At 38.4% G+C, this 12090-nt stretch overlaps 1 protein-coding gene across 7 annotated transcripts in view; it reads right to left on the reverse strand.

The window, feature by feature from the left end:
- LOC131032203 (uncharacterized) overlaps positions 1–12090 on the reverse strand; it is a 171566-nt gene that overhangs the window by 105958 nt on the left and 53518 nt on the right. Inside the window, exons 2-4 of one of the 7 annotated variants that reach the window (XM_057963153.2) lie at positions 5311–5432; positions 5139–5172; positions 4658–4920 (exon numbers count right to left, since the gene is read on the reverse strand). The exons of 4 other annotated variants lie outside the window; for them this stretch is intronic. The gene's annotated coding sequence lies outside the window, so the exon portion shown is untranslated. Of the gene's footprint in view, positions 1–4657; positions 4982–5062; positions 5173–5310; positions 5433–12090 lie in introns of all 7 variants that reach the window. 2 more of the 7 variants (XM_057963154.2, XM_059220000.1) reach the window with 2 other exon arrangements.

The raw sequence follows: 12090 nt of genomic DNA on the forward strand, positions 1-12090 counted from the left end.
ACGAGGCGAAGAGGACAGGGGAGGAAACCTTGAGGATGAGTTTGTCGAGATACTTGAGAATAATTTACACTACATAGAGCAACTATCCATTTTGGAAGAACCTAAGGGGCACTGTGTAATGTCCCCTTTTTGTAAAAACCCTAGTCCTTGCCCTAAATAACCATTTTTATGTTAAACTACAAATGGAACAAGATACGCACCTAATTGAGATCCTACAATAGGTAAGGAAACCATTGAAATGTATATAATCCATAATATAAATCTTCTAAAAAGGATAACTAAACATAAATTCTCTATACCTAGGGTCAGGAACATTAACTTAACCATAGTTATGTCTAATTCCTTATTGAAACTCAACCATAAGAGAGTGGGAGTAAGGAGGAATGATAAAGTGTCCAAGAGATCCTCTACCCTAGGCCCAAGAGAAGAGTGAAAGCCAGGCCACCCTTGGCCTCATGGGACCATCGATCAACTACCATGAGGTGGTCTAACTAGTGAGGTATCCTTTCACCATTCTCCTTCATCACTTCCATCCTTATCCTTCTTCTTGTGCTTGGAATTCCCCTTTCAGTTTATTTCTCCCAAATTAACCATGTTTTGTGGGGTTAGGCAGAGAATGTAACCGGGTTCCTTGACTCCTCCATGTAAGGGCCCTCGAAGTCCTAGACGCCACTTTAGTCATTCTAGAACAGCCTACTTAAGAGCCCCTCGCCACCCCTTCATTACATCTCATACCCTTACAAGAATGTATTCCTAAACATACTTAATTATTCTTTTAAGTTGTGTATGACATATTTACAATGAGTTAAGCATAGCATGAATATATTACATACATTTATGTCTAGTTAACATAGTTATAAGTTTCTAAGATAATCGAGTCATTAACTGACATTTTTAATTCTAGTTGTTGTTTTCTTAACTCCTGTTGATCTAATGATTATTTTCAGAATACTCAAGCTTAAACCATAGCATACATCTTACCAGTAATTTGGACCTCTTTCCTTTCTCTTGATTGGAATTGTTGCTTTCCTAACCGCTGCTGTTGCTGACTGAATTTAATCTCCTACTGCCTTCGATGGATAATGGAATCTGCTTGCCCCTTCATTGTTTTTGATTTTCTCAGTTATCTGAATTAATTATCCATCTCTGTCCTTAAAGTAGTTTTTGCTTAAATAAATTCATCACTGCCTTAGTTGATAATAAGATCACTCCTCAATAACAATTATATATGCCTTTATTGTTGTCTTTCTGAATTCAAGACTATAAATTAATTGTTGATCCTCCTACATACCACCAAGAACAAGGATGTTACTGCCTGTAACTTAATAACAGTTCTGATCTGATCAATGGTGACGTCACTGGATGCTTTTGATTCCTTTCCTTTATATCTCTCAATATGAGGGAGAGATCACACCTCTTCATCATGTATGCCCTTTGGCAAGATACACACCCTTTCACCATTAGTTAGCACCTTTTTAAAGAGTGCAACTCTTCATTATTTCTGTCGTTTGAAAGGAACACAACCTTTCACAATCAGATCTACACTTCTTATTTAAATCGGATCTGCACTTCTGATTCCCCAATTCATCCCCTTCTTAAATGAGGTTCTCTTCTCCCTTTTTATATCTTATGTTTGAGGGAGTCACAACTTTTCCTTCCATGTCTTTTGACCATTCATTAACTTAATTAAATTTAAATTATATTTAATAATATTCTTTATATTTTAATTTAAGTTTTATTTTTATTCTTTTGTATTTTAATTTTATTATTATTATTTGTTATTAAATTTTATTTCAAAGTGAGGGTATTCCACATTGAGCCGAAGACCCCGAGGAGAAGAGAGTCCAAAAACGAAGAGGAAGGTAGCCAAGGTGCAACGGACGCTAAGGGTGGACGTGTAGAGGACTCATACGGCCCGTGAGTACAAGTGAAGCACCAAAACGTTGCGAGCAAAACAATACAACCAAGTCCAAGGCATAGGGTACATACAGACTAACAAAGATGGTGACTCCCCCAACGAGTCCAAATGTCAACAGGCAGAAACTCCCAAAGTTTATGGGAAATGAATCAGAGGATCTGGTAAGGCACAGTAAGACATGGGAAACTATCTGGATAGCAGGCGTCTTTTGGATAAAGATAATTGGTTGAGAATGTTTCCCGCAACATTACAGGGATAGCCATTGATTGGCTCTCAAAGCTTGATGATGAATCCACAAAATCTTGGGAAGAGCTAAAGAAGGCATTCGAGGCGGAGTTTAAACTATTGAGAGATGATAACAAAATTGTGGCTGAAATCTATAACACAAAACAAGGGAAGCATGAGAATGTATGAACTTACAATCATAGGCTCAAGGAGTTGGTGGTTAAATTACAGAATTAGCTAGTTTACGAGTTGAAGAAGAGGCGGTTCATTGAGGATTTGATTCCCTCGTATTGCAAGAAAAAGAAAGTGGCACCCCCCTCATTGTACATTAATGCCTATAATTGGGCAACGGACATTGAGAGTTGTGATGTTTTCACACATCACCCCATTGCAAATGGGGACCCCCCACTTTTCGCCTGTCAACTTAGGTGTTTTAGTTTAGTCATCTTTAGCCTAGCAATAGTTGAAGTTTTTAACCTCTTCTTGAGAGTAAGGTTTGTCTTAGTAGTCCAAATTACAAGTGTTGAGAAACCTTTAATATGTCTTAAGATTGTAAAGTCTTGTCTTTAGTGTGGTCAAGTCCGAAATTCATAAACAAATGTTCGAGATGAGGAGTAAAGGTGAAGTTGTAAATCTTGTCAAAATTGCTAAAATTGCTAAAAAGTTGTCAATATTGTGATTGTCAAATGTTGCAAAATCTTGTCAAGGTTGTTAATGTTGTCAATTTTGGCAAAGTGTCAAGATGCATAGGGTTTGTCCTTAGGAATGGATTTAAGAGAAAGAATTGTTAAGTTTTCTAGTAATTCCGTCAAGAATTGCAAGCATGATACCTTACGGTCATTAACTTCAAGTCTATATTGGTGCAAGATCTAGATGGGGAAAAGTATGAAAATTTGACTAAATCAAGAGTCAACCCCCTTACACCATGTACATGCACCCAAATGCATGAATTCATGCACAACATTGTGTACATGCACCCCTCAAACCCGCTATCTTTGTGCCTGCACTACCCCGAATGCGCTTAAGGAGGATCTTTGTGCAGTGAAACCCTCAAGGTGCGTCCAAAGTTGGTGAGGAAATAAAATTTGTCCAAGCCAGGAATGAACCCTATTGTAGCATGTATAAACCAACCAATCATTTAGTGCAAAAGAACCCCTAATTACCGCTCATGTAGTGCAAGACTAGGGTACAAATGCGTCATCATACATTTGTGCATTGGTACATTTGGAACCCGCTCAAGTAGAGCACAAAGTAGTGCAGGATAACACCTCAGGTTCGCTCCAAGCAATGTTTGTGCAATAGTGCCCCCAAAACCGACCTTATAAAGCAAAATGTGATTATCTAAGTGACACCTCTAGGTGGTCTCCACTAGCATTAGTACAATTCTAGATCTCCTATGCACTCATGCTTATGCACATACCCCCTACAACCCGTCCCACTTGCTAAACTTGTACAAACCTTCACTCAAGATCCGACCTCATACATTGTGCAAATCAACATTCAAAAATTGGCTAAGTGTTGCCTTAGGGTGGTTTCAACATGCATTGTGCAGACTCATATCTCAAACACACCCTAGGCAAAGTGCATACACAGCTAGTAAATGAGCCTGAATTGTGTATACCCAAGGTAAAAATGTGCTCGAGTTTGTGCATACACCAAAATCCCGCCCAAGTTATTCACAAGGTCAGCTTCACACAACTTTTGTGCAAGCACCCATATGATTTGCGCCCTACATAGCGCATGTATACCTCTCAATGCCACCTAGCATTGTGCAGCTATCCCCTTCAAAGTCGATCAAGTTGTGCAAGCACACTTGCAATATGCGCCCAACATGGTATTTGTGTAAACCTACATCTCAACTGCACTCTAGGACAGATCAGTGGATACATATCCCTAATTTGTGCCTTGCACTCAATTGTGCAAGCAAAGGTCTTCAATCCGCTCTCCTTTGTGCACACTGCCCCTCCAAACCCGCCCTCATGTTTGTGCATGCATACTACCCAAATGCACTTCAGGGTTTTGTGCACTAGGGTGTCTTGAATGTGCCCAGCAGTCAAAAGATTAAAAAACAGACCTTAAAAGATAAAAAACCAGACCTAAATCAAATCTAAATCTGTCCTAAAGCATTTCAAAAAACCACTAGATCAGCCCTAAAAATCATTAAATCAGACCTAATCCGCATTAGGTAAATGCAGAGCAGAGCAAGTAAATATTTTGGTGGGAGATTATGTTTTGGGGAGGGCAATTTGACCTTTATTTATATGTGAAAAGCTGTGAAGACCCCACGTCCACTTTTACTATGATTCTCAATGTTTGCCTGGACTATTGATTGTTTGTTTTCTGATTTTTCTGAGTTATATAATTTTTGGGGGTTTCTTGCCATGAAAAGCAATGCACATAATAACAAAGGAACTTCTGAAAATTAAAATCTAAATTGAAAATATAGTAATAAGGGCATAAATCATTTATTGTCTCTTATTCGTAATTTTAAAACATCTACATTCACATGCATACCCGGTTGATGATCAGATTTCTCCTCAATAATCTCCTGGCAAAAAGCAACTTCAAAATGATTGATATCCTCTAGAATTAATGGAACTTCTTCGTGCTTTTGATACTGGAGTTTCCCCCTATTCTGGCCACCTCTCTTCCTGAGTTTCTTTGAATTTTTGGTGGACTCCTTACCCAAAATTGTTCCCTACATACAATTCGCCACCTACTGCAAATGAAGACTGAGAAAACCCAGCCATACAGCCCTTGTAATAGATGTTAATAATCTGCACAATAGCTGCTCTAATTCAGCTCTCCAATCTGAGCATTAAACTTCTTCAAATCTGCCTAAAACCCTTATAAATTTTCACAAATTTAGCACAAATAGAACCTCTAAATGAAGTTCTCATGTATCAACCACTGACTTACTATAAATAGTATGTAGAACTGAGTCAAACGAAGGCCAAACTGAACCAAACGAAAAGCAATGTTGAACACTTCTGACCTCCGGAATGTGAATAAGCCTCCTGCACTGCCAACTGGGACCCTCTAACCGTCAGTCTTAGCCTATGATGGCCAATAATAGGCCAATCCATGAACAAGCTAAAAAGAGGACATTACAAAAGCAATACCCTTAACCCTAGCTGACCTGATGTAAGAAAAAACAATGAAACAACCTTCAAAACATGAATCAAATGCCTTAGGCTGACTTGTTCTTGAGCACATTGAATCAGCGCTTGACTTGTCCTTCAATACTCCTCAAATAAGCTCACAAGTTGTCCCTAATGCATTCATAAACCTGCTCAAGGCAGTTTAAATACTCAAGTTGGCTCATGTGAAAAGAAATTAAATTTCAAATTGAAAAACAATGCCTAGGTTGGCTGGATAAAGACTTGTAATTCAAGAGGTGAAATATCATATAAAGTTAGGATCAGATTTAGTCCTTCAAACACCAAATCCAGTTTGCAACCAATTAACACCAGCAGACCTGCGAATTCAAGGAGCAAACTTCCATCAGATTCTTAGACAATTTCCTTCTACATTGAAAGGAATTTACAAATCAAGCCTCATTTAGTGTGAATTTGTCCCTGATTTGGTCCGAGTCTAAGCAGACCTCAGTCAACATTTTGAATCAGACCTAATTACAAGCAAGTTTCATCAGCAGAAAATTCATTTACAGATTTGAAAGGGTTGCAGGAAGCATAAATTTTGTGGAATATTATTTTCATTTCTGGTGTTTTGATTCAAATTATGTTCTTTTTCAGGTTTGAGGCCAGCAATGAAGTGTATGGAGCGTAAGGATGAAGGAGAAACAACAAAGACATGTTCCACACATTCAAGACATGGATTTTTTCTACATTCCAAGGCGAGTCAACATCATCACAACTTCACGGAAGACAAATTTAAGACATTCAAGAAGGAGGATGCAAGAAGTTTCAAAGGATAGCAAGAGAAATCTAAGCTCGAGACGGAGGGCTAGAAAGGATGAACATTCAAAGATACATGAAGACTCACCTTTGCAAGATCCACATTTCAATGATGAAATCAAAGAAAAACATCATCACAACTTCAAAGATTCAATCACATTGAGAGGGTAATCAAAGGGATGGAACTCATTAAGGAAGGAACACCTCAACAAAGCAAGTGTAAGGATCAGCATAAGGAAGAGATACAATTACAATGATCTTGGATTTCCTTCAGAAATCCAAGAATCAAGGTCAGTACAACACAGAGGTAATCTCTGTCAAGGACATCATGCGCAAGTAATGAAAGCGAATGGAGGATGTACTTGCAACGACCACACATCAAGATGATGGTGAAGCATAGACAACACCAAGAGAAGGATCAAACATCATCAAGGAGAGAACTGGTTGAAATTCCCAAACAAGAAGATGAAATTGAACGTGATAAAGGATAAAAATAGTTTCAAAAGAGTTAAGGCAAAGTTAGAAACTTGATCACCATGATGATGCAATTTGGAAATATGAATCATCACCTCAAGCAATTGGAAATGTTGAGTATCAAGAGATATGCATACTGAGGTGGCACTTATTCGTCATCAACTAATCAGGAAATGCCATGTCAACATGTCCAAGTACATTGAACTTGACTCATCCAGTGAAGGAGCAAGTGACACATGGCACTACATCAAATATTATTCAACGCAACTAACATATTTTCTCATTGGTTCATATCCAAAGGAGAACATGTGTTCTAAGCAATGTAATTTTTTCATTGGTCGAAGGAGTTAGTTGTAACTATCCCTAATTAGGGTTTCATCTTGTAATCTCAACCATTGATCTTGAATCAATCTTGGCCCTTGAGTTGTAATTGGGATGTCTATATAAGACATTGCCTTCTCATTTGTAAAGGTTAGTAGTTGATGGTTAGCAATTAGCAATAGAGTAGGAGGAGAAGAAGAGATTGTTGCCAAGAATTTGTTGAAATAAATACTTGGTTTCATTGAAAATATGGTGGATAGTTGTATGAATTTCTACATGTTGCGTGGTTTCTACTTCTCAAGTTTTAGATGTTGATTAGTTGAATGCAAGGTTTATTGTTGATGAATGGTGAAACCTATATGTTCATACCATTTGGAATTTGTTGATTGCAAATTGCAATGTATGGTTAGACTAAACTTATCTAAAATGTTCACTTCAATTGCTTTATGCTCATTGTTCATGGTGTTGGTGTGCGTAAGTGCTATAAAAATCATTCATTTATTCTTAGGTGATTGCACCATCTTTGTGTAGTTGTTTCCTCATGGCGAAGCAAAGCTTGGTTTGGTTTCATCGAGTTAGCAATCATTTCTTACATTGTTAGGTTTCGAGTAGATTTCCTTAACCTTCATCCCTTTCGTCTTTTATTTCTCCAAGAAAGTTAAGTTAGATTCCACATTCCAATTGTACTTCAAAACATAAGTCCCTTGTGATTACCAGCATTATCACATCAAATCACTAAGTCTATCAAGAATATAAAGTTGATTGTTCACATTGTAAACCTTGGAGTTGCCTTATTTGATGACATTTTTTAACACATGAGGTTTCTTTGTTCAAGACAGGATAGAATACTTGGTATTTTACTTTGTGTTTGAGGTGTCCTAAAAAATACATCAACAGAAGTGAATCCAAAACATCCTCTCGAGGAAAACAAAAGACAAATGATGACGAGAGTACAAAGGATAGCAGTGATGAAGAATCAAAAACTATCCAAGCCCTATGGTGAGACATGATGCATATGATGAAGAAATTAAAGGCCGAGAAGGAGAGTTCTAAGGAAAGCAAGGAACTATGGTGCACCAACTATAAAGTAGGTCACATAAAAACAAATTGTCCAAAGAAGTTGTTATACGACATCTATCAGATACTAAGACATTCAATCAAAGAATGCCCGTAAAATCTAAAGACAAGAAGTACGCAAGGGGAACAATCAACCCCACCGACTACACCTCCAAAACCACAAAACAATTCTAATTCATCCCCTGGTGAATACCACAACAAGCAAAGAAACAATAATCGATATAACAATAACAACAATGGCCCAAGGAGCAAAATACAGTACAACACTAAGGAAGACCGATGGTCTAGTGTTGAAAGTGCAATGAATGGGGTCACGTTGCCCGAGTATGCCAAAGTGGTCAAAACAATTTGGGAATGTTGTGCAAGTGGTGTGGATTGGGTAATCACAAAGACGCCGACTGCCCAAAACAAAAAGGAGCGAATATGTTGGTCATGGAGGATCTGAACAAGGAACTTTTGGTGATCACTAGATTACAGTCAAGGAAGGTAATGTACCCAGATCCTCGTACGAATAAGGAAAGACTTCGAGAAGCCAGAGCTCACATGGAATGGGCGATGGCAAATGAGAGAGGAACCTCCAACAAAACCACAAGTACTTCACTAAGGTTAGAGTCTAAGAAGAAAATAGTACAACAAATGTTGCAGACAACAATATTTGTGAAGGTATGGCCTGTTAATAGGCCTGTCCAGGTTGACCTGGATCCCAAGGTGAAGTCTTGTGATGAATGGTTGAATCCTGAAATAGGTTGGGTGAAAGTCAACTTCAACGGGGCCTTGAAAGGAAACCCGAGACCCTCAGGAGCAGGGTTTGTGGCAAGAGACTAAGACGGCAACGTGCTAGCCTACGGTGCTAAAACGTTGAAGGAGGGCATCAATAATGAAGCCGAAATCCAAGCGACACTACTAGCAATCAAGATGGCCAATAAAATGTCGGTAGCAAAATTGCATTTAGAAGGCGATTCTCAAATTATTATTAATGCTACAATTAGGGGTGAATATCCTACTTGGAATTTAAATAAACTTGTCAAAATTATTATAAATCTTTTAATTTATTTTAAAGAATTCAAAATTTCCCATGTGTTGAGGAACAGAAACAGGGTGGCAAATAGGTTGTCAAAGTGGGCGGTGTCATTAATGGAGGAACAAGCGGATTTTATTGGGAAGCTTTACGGGGGATCCCAATCAATGACATATGACAGGTTGTATGCTGCCGAATGCAAAAATAATCATGGGAAGGTGTGTGTGCTTAATGTGATGGGACAAGAGTTCATTTTTAAACTAACATCAAGGCTTTATTTGATGCAAGACCATTGTTGGTGGCATAAGGTGGCTTGCAGTGGGTTGGTGGTGAAGTGAGGTAAGATGGAGGCGAACTTCACCCTGGTTACTCCCAAGCAGCAACTTGCTTTCTTGGGTCGGATTTCAAAGAAGTGACTCCATAGTGTTTTTAAATTTGATGACCCATTGTTTGTACAGATTTTAGATATACTATTTGGGGAAGAATTCAAGCGACCAGAGCATAGATATCGAACAAATATTGATATTGTTGGTGGCATGGGGGCTGGAGTTGGTAAGTAAGAAGGATGTCCAATGTGTCCTCAAGGAGCATGTGAAAGAAGATTGGACGTATGGGTTGAGGCCAATTCTGGAATGGGTACGTCTGGGTGAAGGCCTTTTAGTTGCAAAGGGAGATTGGCTAAAAATTGGCGACCACACTCACAGCTCAAACCTTTCATTTGGTGGAGTTTGGCTGGTAATGTGAACAAAAGGAAAGTGAAAGCTTACATTGGATGGGAGGCTCTGAAAGACTATCTTCGTGAGCAAAACCTAGAGCGTGAGAATGCTGGTGCAATGAAAGAGTAGAAGGGGAAAGCTCATGCAAAACAGGACCGTGAGGATCATGGTGCGACAAAGGAGTGGAAGGGCAGAGTTCGAATAGAGCACAAATTTGAAGATTATTGGGTCAATGGACCCCTTAGGGCAAGCAAAAAGTAGGTTCTTTTGTGGTTTTTGTGATTTTGAAAGACTGTTTTTTTCTTGGATATCTGTAATTGTGTTGATAGTTGTAAATCTTATATGGGAAGCCAAATGCAGTTACGACTCTATAGTATATGTGATGTATATCTATATAGGGGTTTTGTGTGTCGAATAGCATTCTGTGAAAGAAACATTATGATGACCTATCTTGGAAAGGTAGTTAGGGTTTCCATAATTATTACTATCTTAAACTTTTAATATCAATGTAAATCAATATTTAAATATTAATAAAATTACTATATTACCGATTAAAAAAAACAATATCTGTAAAGGTAGTAGACCTTCAAACTATGCCACAATTGAAGTACGATGGGAAGTAATGCAAGCCACAAGAGGAACCAATAATGAAACCACTGCCCGAAGGCAACTAGGTTGTTGATACCTAAGTCACCAGGTTCAGCCGAATTTCATCCTTGAAGTTCGAAATTCGCCGAACTTCAAAAAAAAAAAAAAAAAAAATTCATTGAAATTTGCCGAACTTCAAAAAAAAAATTCTTTTTTTAATAAATTTTTGGCCTTCTTTTGTTAATATTTTTTAAACACATCTTCAGTCTGTCGTGAGTCGCGGCCTGCAGGAGTAGTAGTCGCAAACCCATGATAGTCGCAGCCTACAGGAGAAGTTCGCCTGCAATTTTTGCCTGTCGTTCGTGCCCTAGCATATGTTTGCTATGGTTTATATTTTATAAATGTCATCTTTTTGTAACGATTTCAAATCTATTTATCAATGTTAAACTATTTAGGCAATTTTATAGATATATTACATATATTTATTAAAACAATTTAAAAATTACATATGGCGAATTTAATTCGAATTTTATACATTTCGAATTTTTCCCTCATCTAACTTCATTCGAATTTCAAAGTTGTCAAACTTCGAATTCGAATTCGAACCTAGTGACTTAGGTTGATACCATGCTATTGAAAGTGAGCATCAAGATAAAGTTGGCCATTGTCGAGATGGAAATAATGGGGCAAAACTTGATGAACACCATTGTCGATAGAGGCTCAAGAGTCAATGTGCTGCCAAAAGACACTTGGAAATGTCTCGGAAAACCAATCCTTTGGCCATCGACATTCCACTTGGTAGGTGTCAACCAACACAATATCAAACCATTGAAAACATTGATGGCATATGGTTACTCTCAAAAGGAATGTTCTTAATTTACACATAGTAAACAGAGTACAAAAATAGAAACATACTAGAGATGATACCAATTAACAACATTGAACACAACACATGGCAGAAAGATTTATGCTTTTATTATCTAGTGTAAAATGTACACTCATCAATATTTTCCCGTTTCCCAATACAACAAAAGTATATATAATGCCTGGAGGTTGGTTAAGACTACAAACTATAAGCAACTACAACCCTCTTGGGAACAACCCAACTACTACCAATTACATTAACAAAAGAAAATATTATTTATTTACTAGCGATAGTTTTGCCGACTACATCAGCCCCCCAAAAAAAGAAGTCGTCTTCCAAACAACGAAAACAAAATGGGGCTGAATACTACAAAGTCACTGAGAAAGAGGAGGGTGAGAGAACATTCCTAGAGTGGTTGAAGATGTCGAGAGCTATTGCCACAGGTGCTACACTTTCTCTATCCGCGGCCGCAAGTCTGGCTCCGCCACAAGTTAACACTCTTGTCTTGTCTTCACCATGTATACAACTTCCATGACATCCTGCTCTTTATGCTCTAGCTGCTCAGTTACTACTACGAGACGTGCCTCCAACTCCACTAGTTTAGTATCCTACCTTGACCTGATTATTCGTTGATGCTCCAGTTCCTCCTCCAAGGCCACTCTTCTCTCTCTATCCACAGTGATAAGTCTATTATGTTGTGCCAACTCCTCTCGCACAGCTGCTACCTCCTCCAGTGCAACCACTCTGCCTTACTTTGTCGCTCTCTGCAATCAATAAAATGTCTTTGAATGAACTCTCCATGCTATGCAAGGTGGATAATATACCGCCCTGACGCTCTCTAGTTGTGCCTGACACCATGTCTCAACCATCTTCGATGTCTCAGTGGCTGGCCACCCTTGGTTTGTGAAATGTTTCCAAACTCCTCACAACCACTCCACATGAAGGCAAGGAGTCTCTCGGCCTCTAGTACA

This window comes from Cryptomeria japonica, chromosome 4, assembly GCF_030272615.1.
Source record: "Cryptomeria japonica chromosome 4, Sugi_1.0, whole genome shotgun sequence".
NCBI classification, from domain to species: Eukaryota; Viridiplantae; Streptophyta; class Pinopsida; order Cupressales; family Cupressaceae; genus Cryptomeria; species Cryptomeria japonica.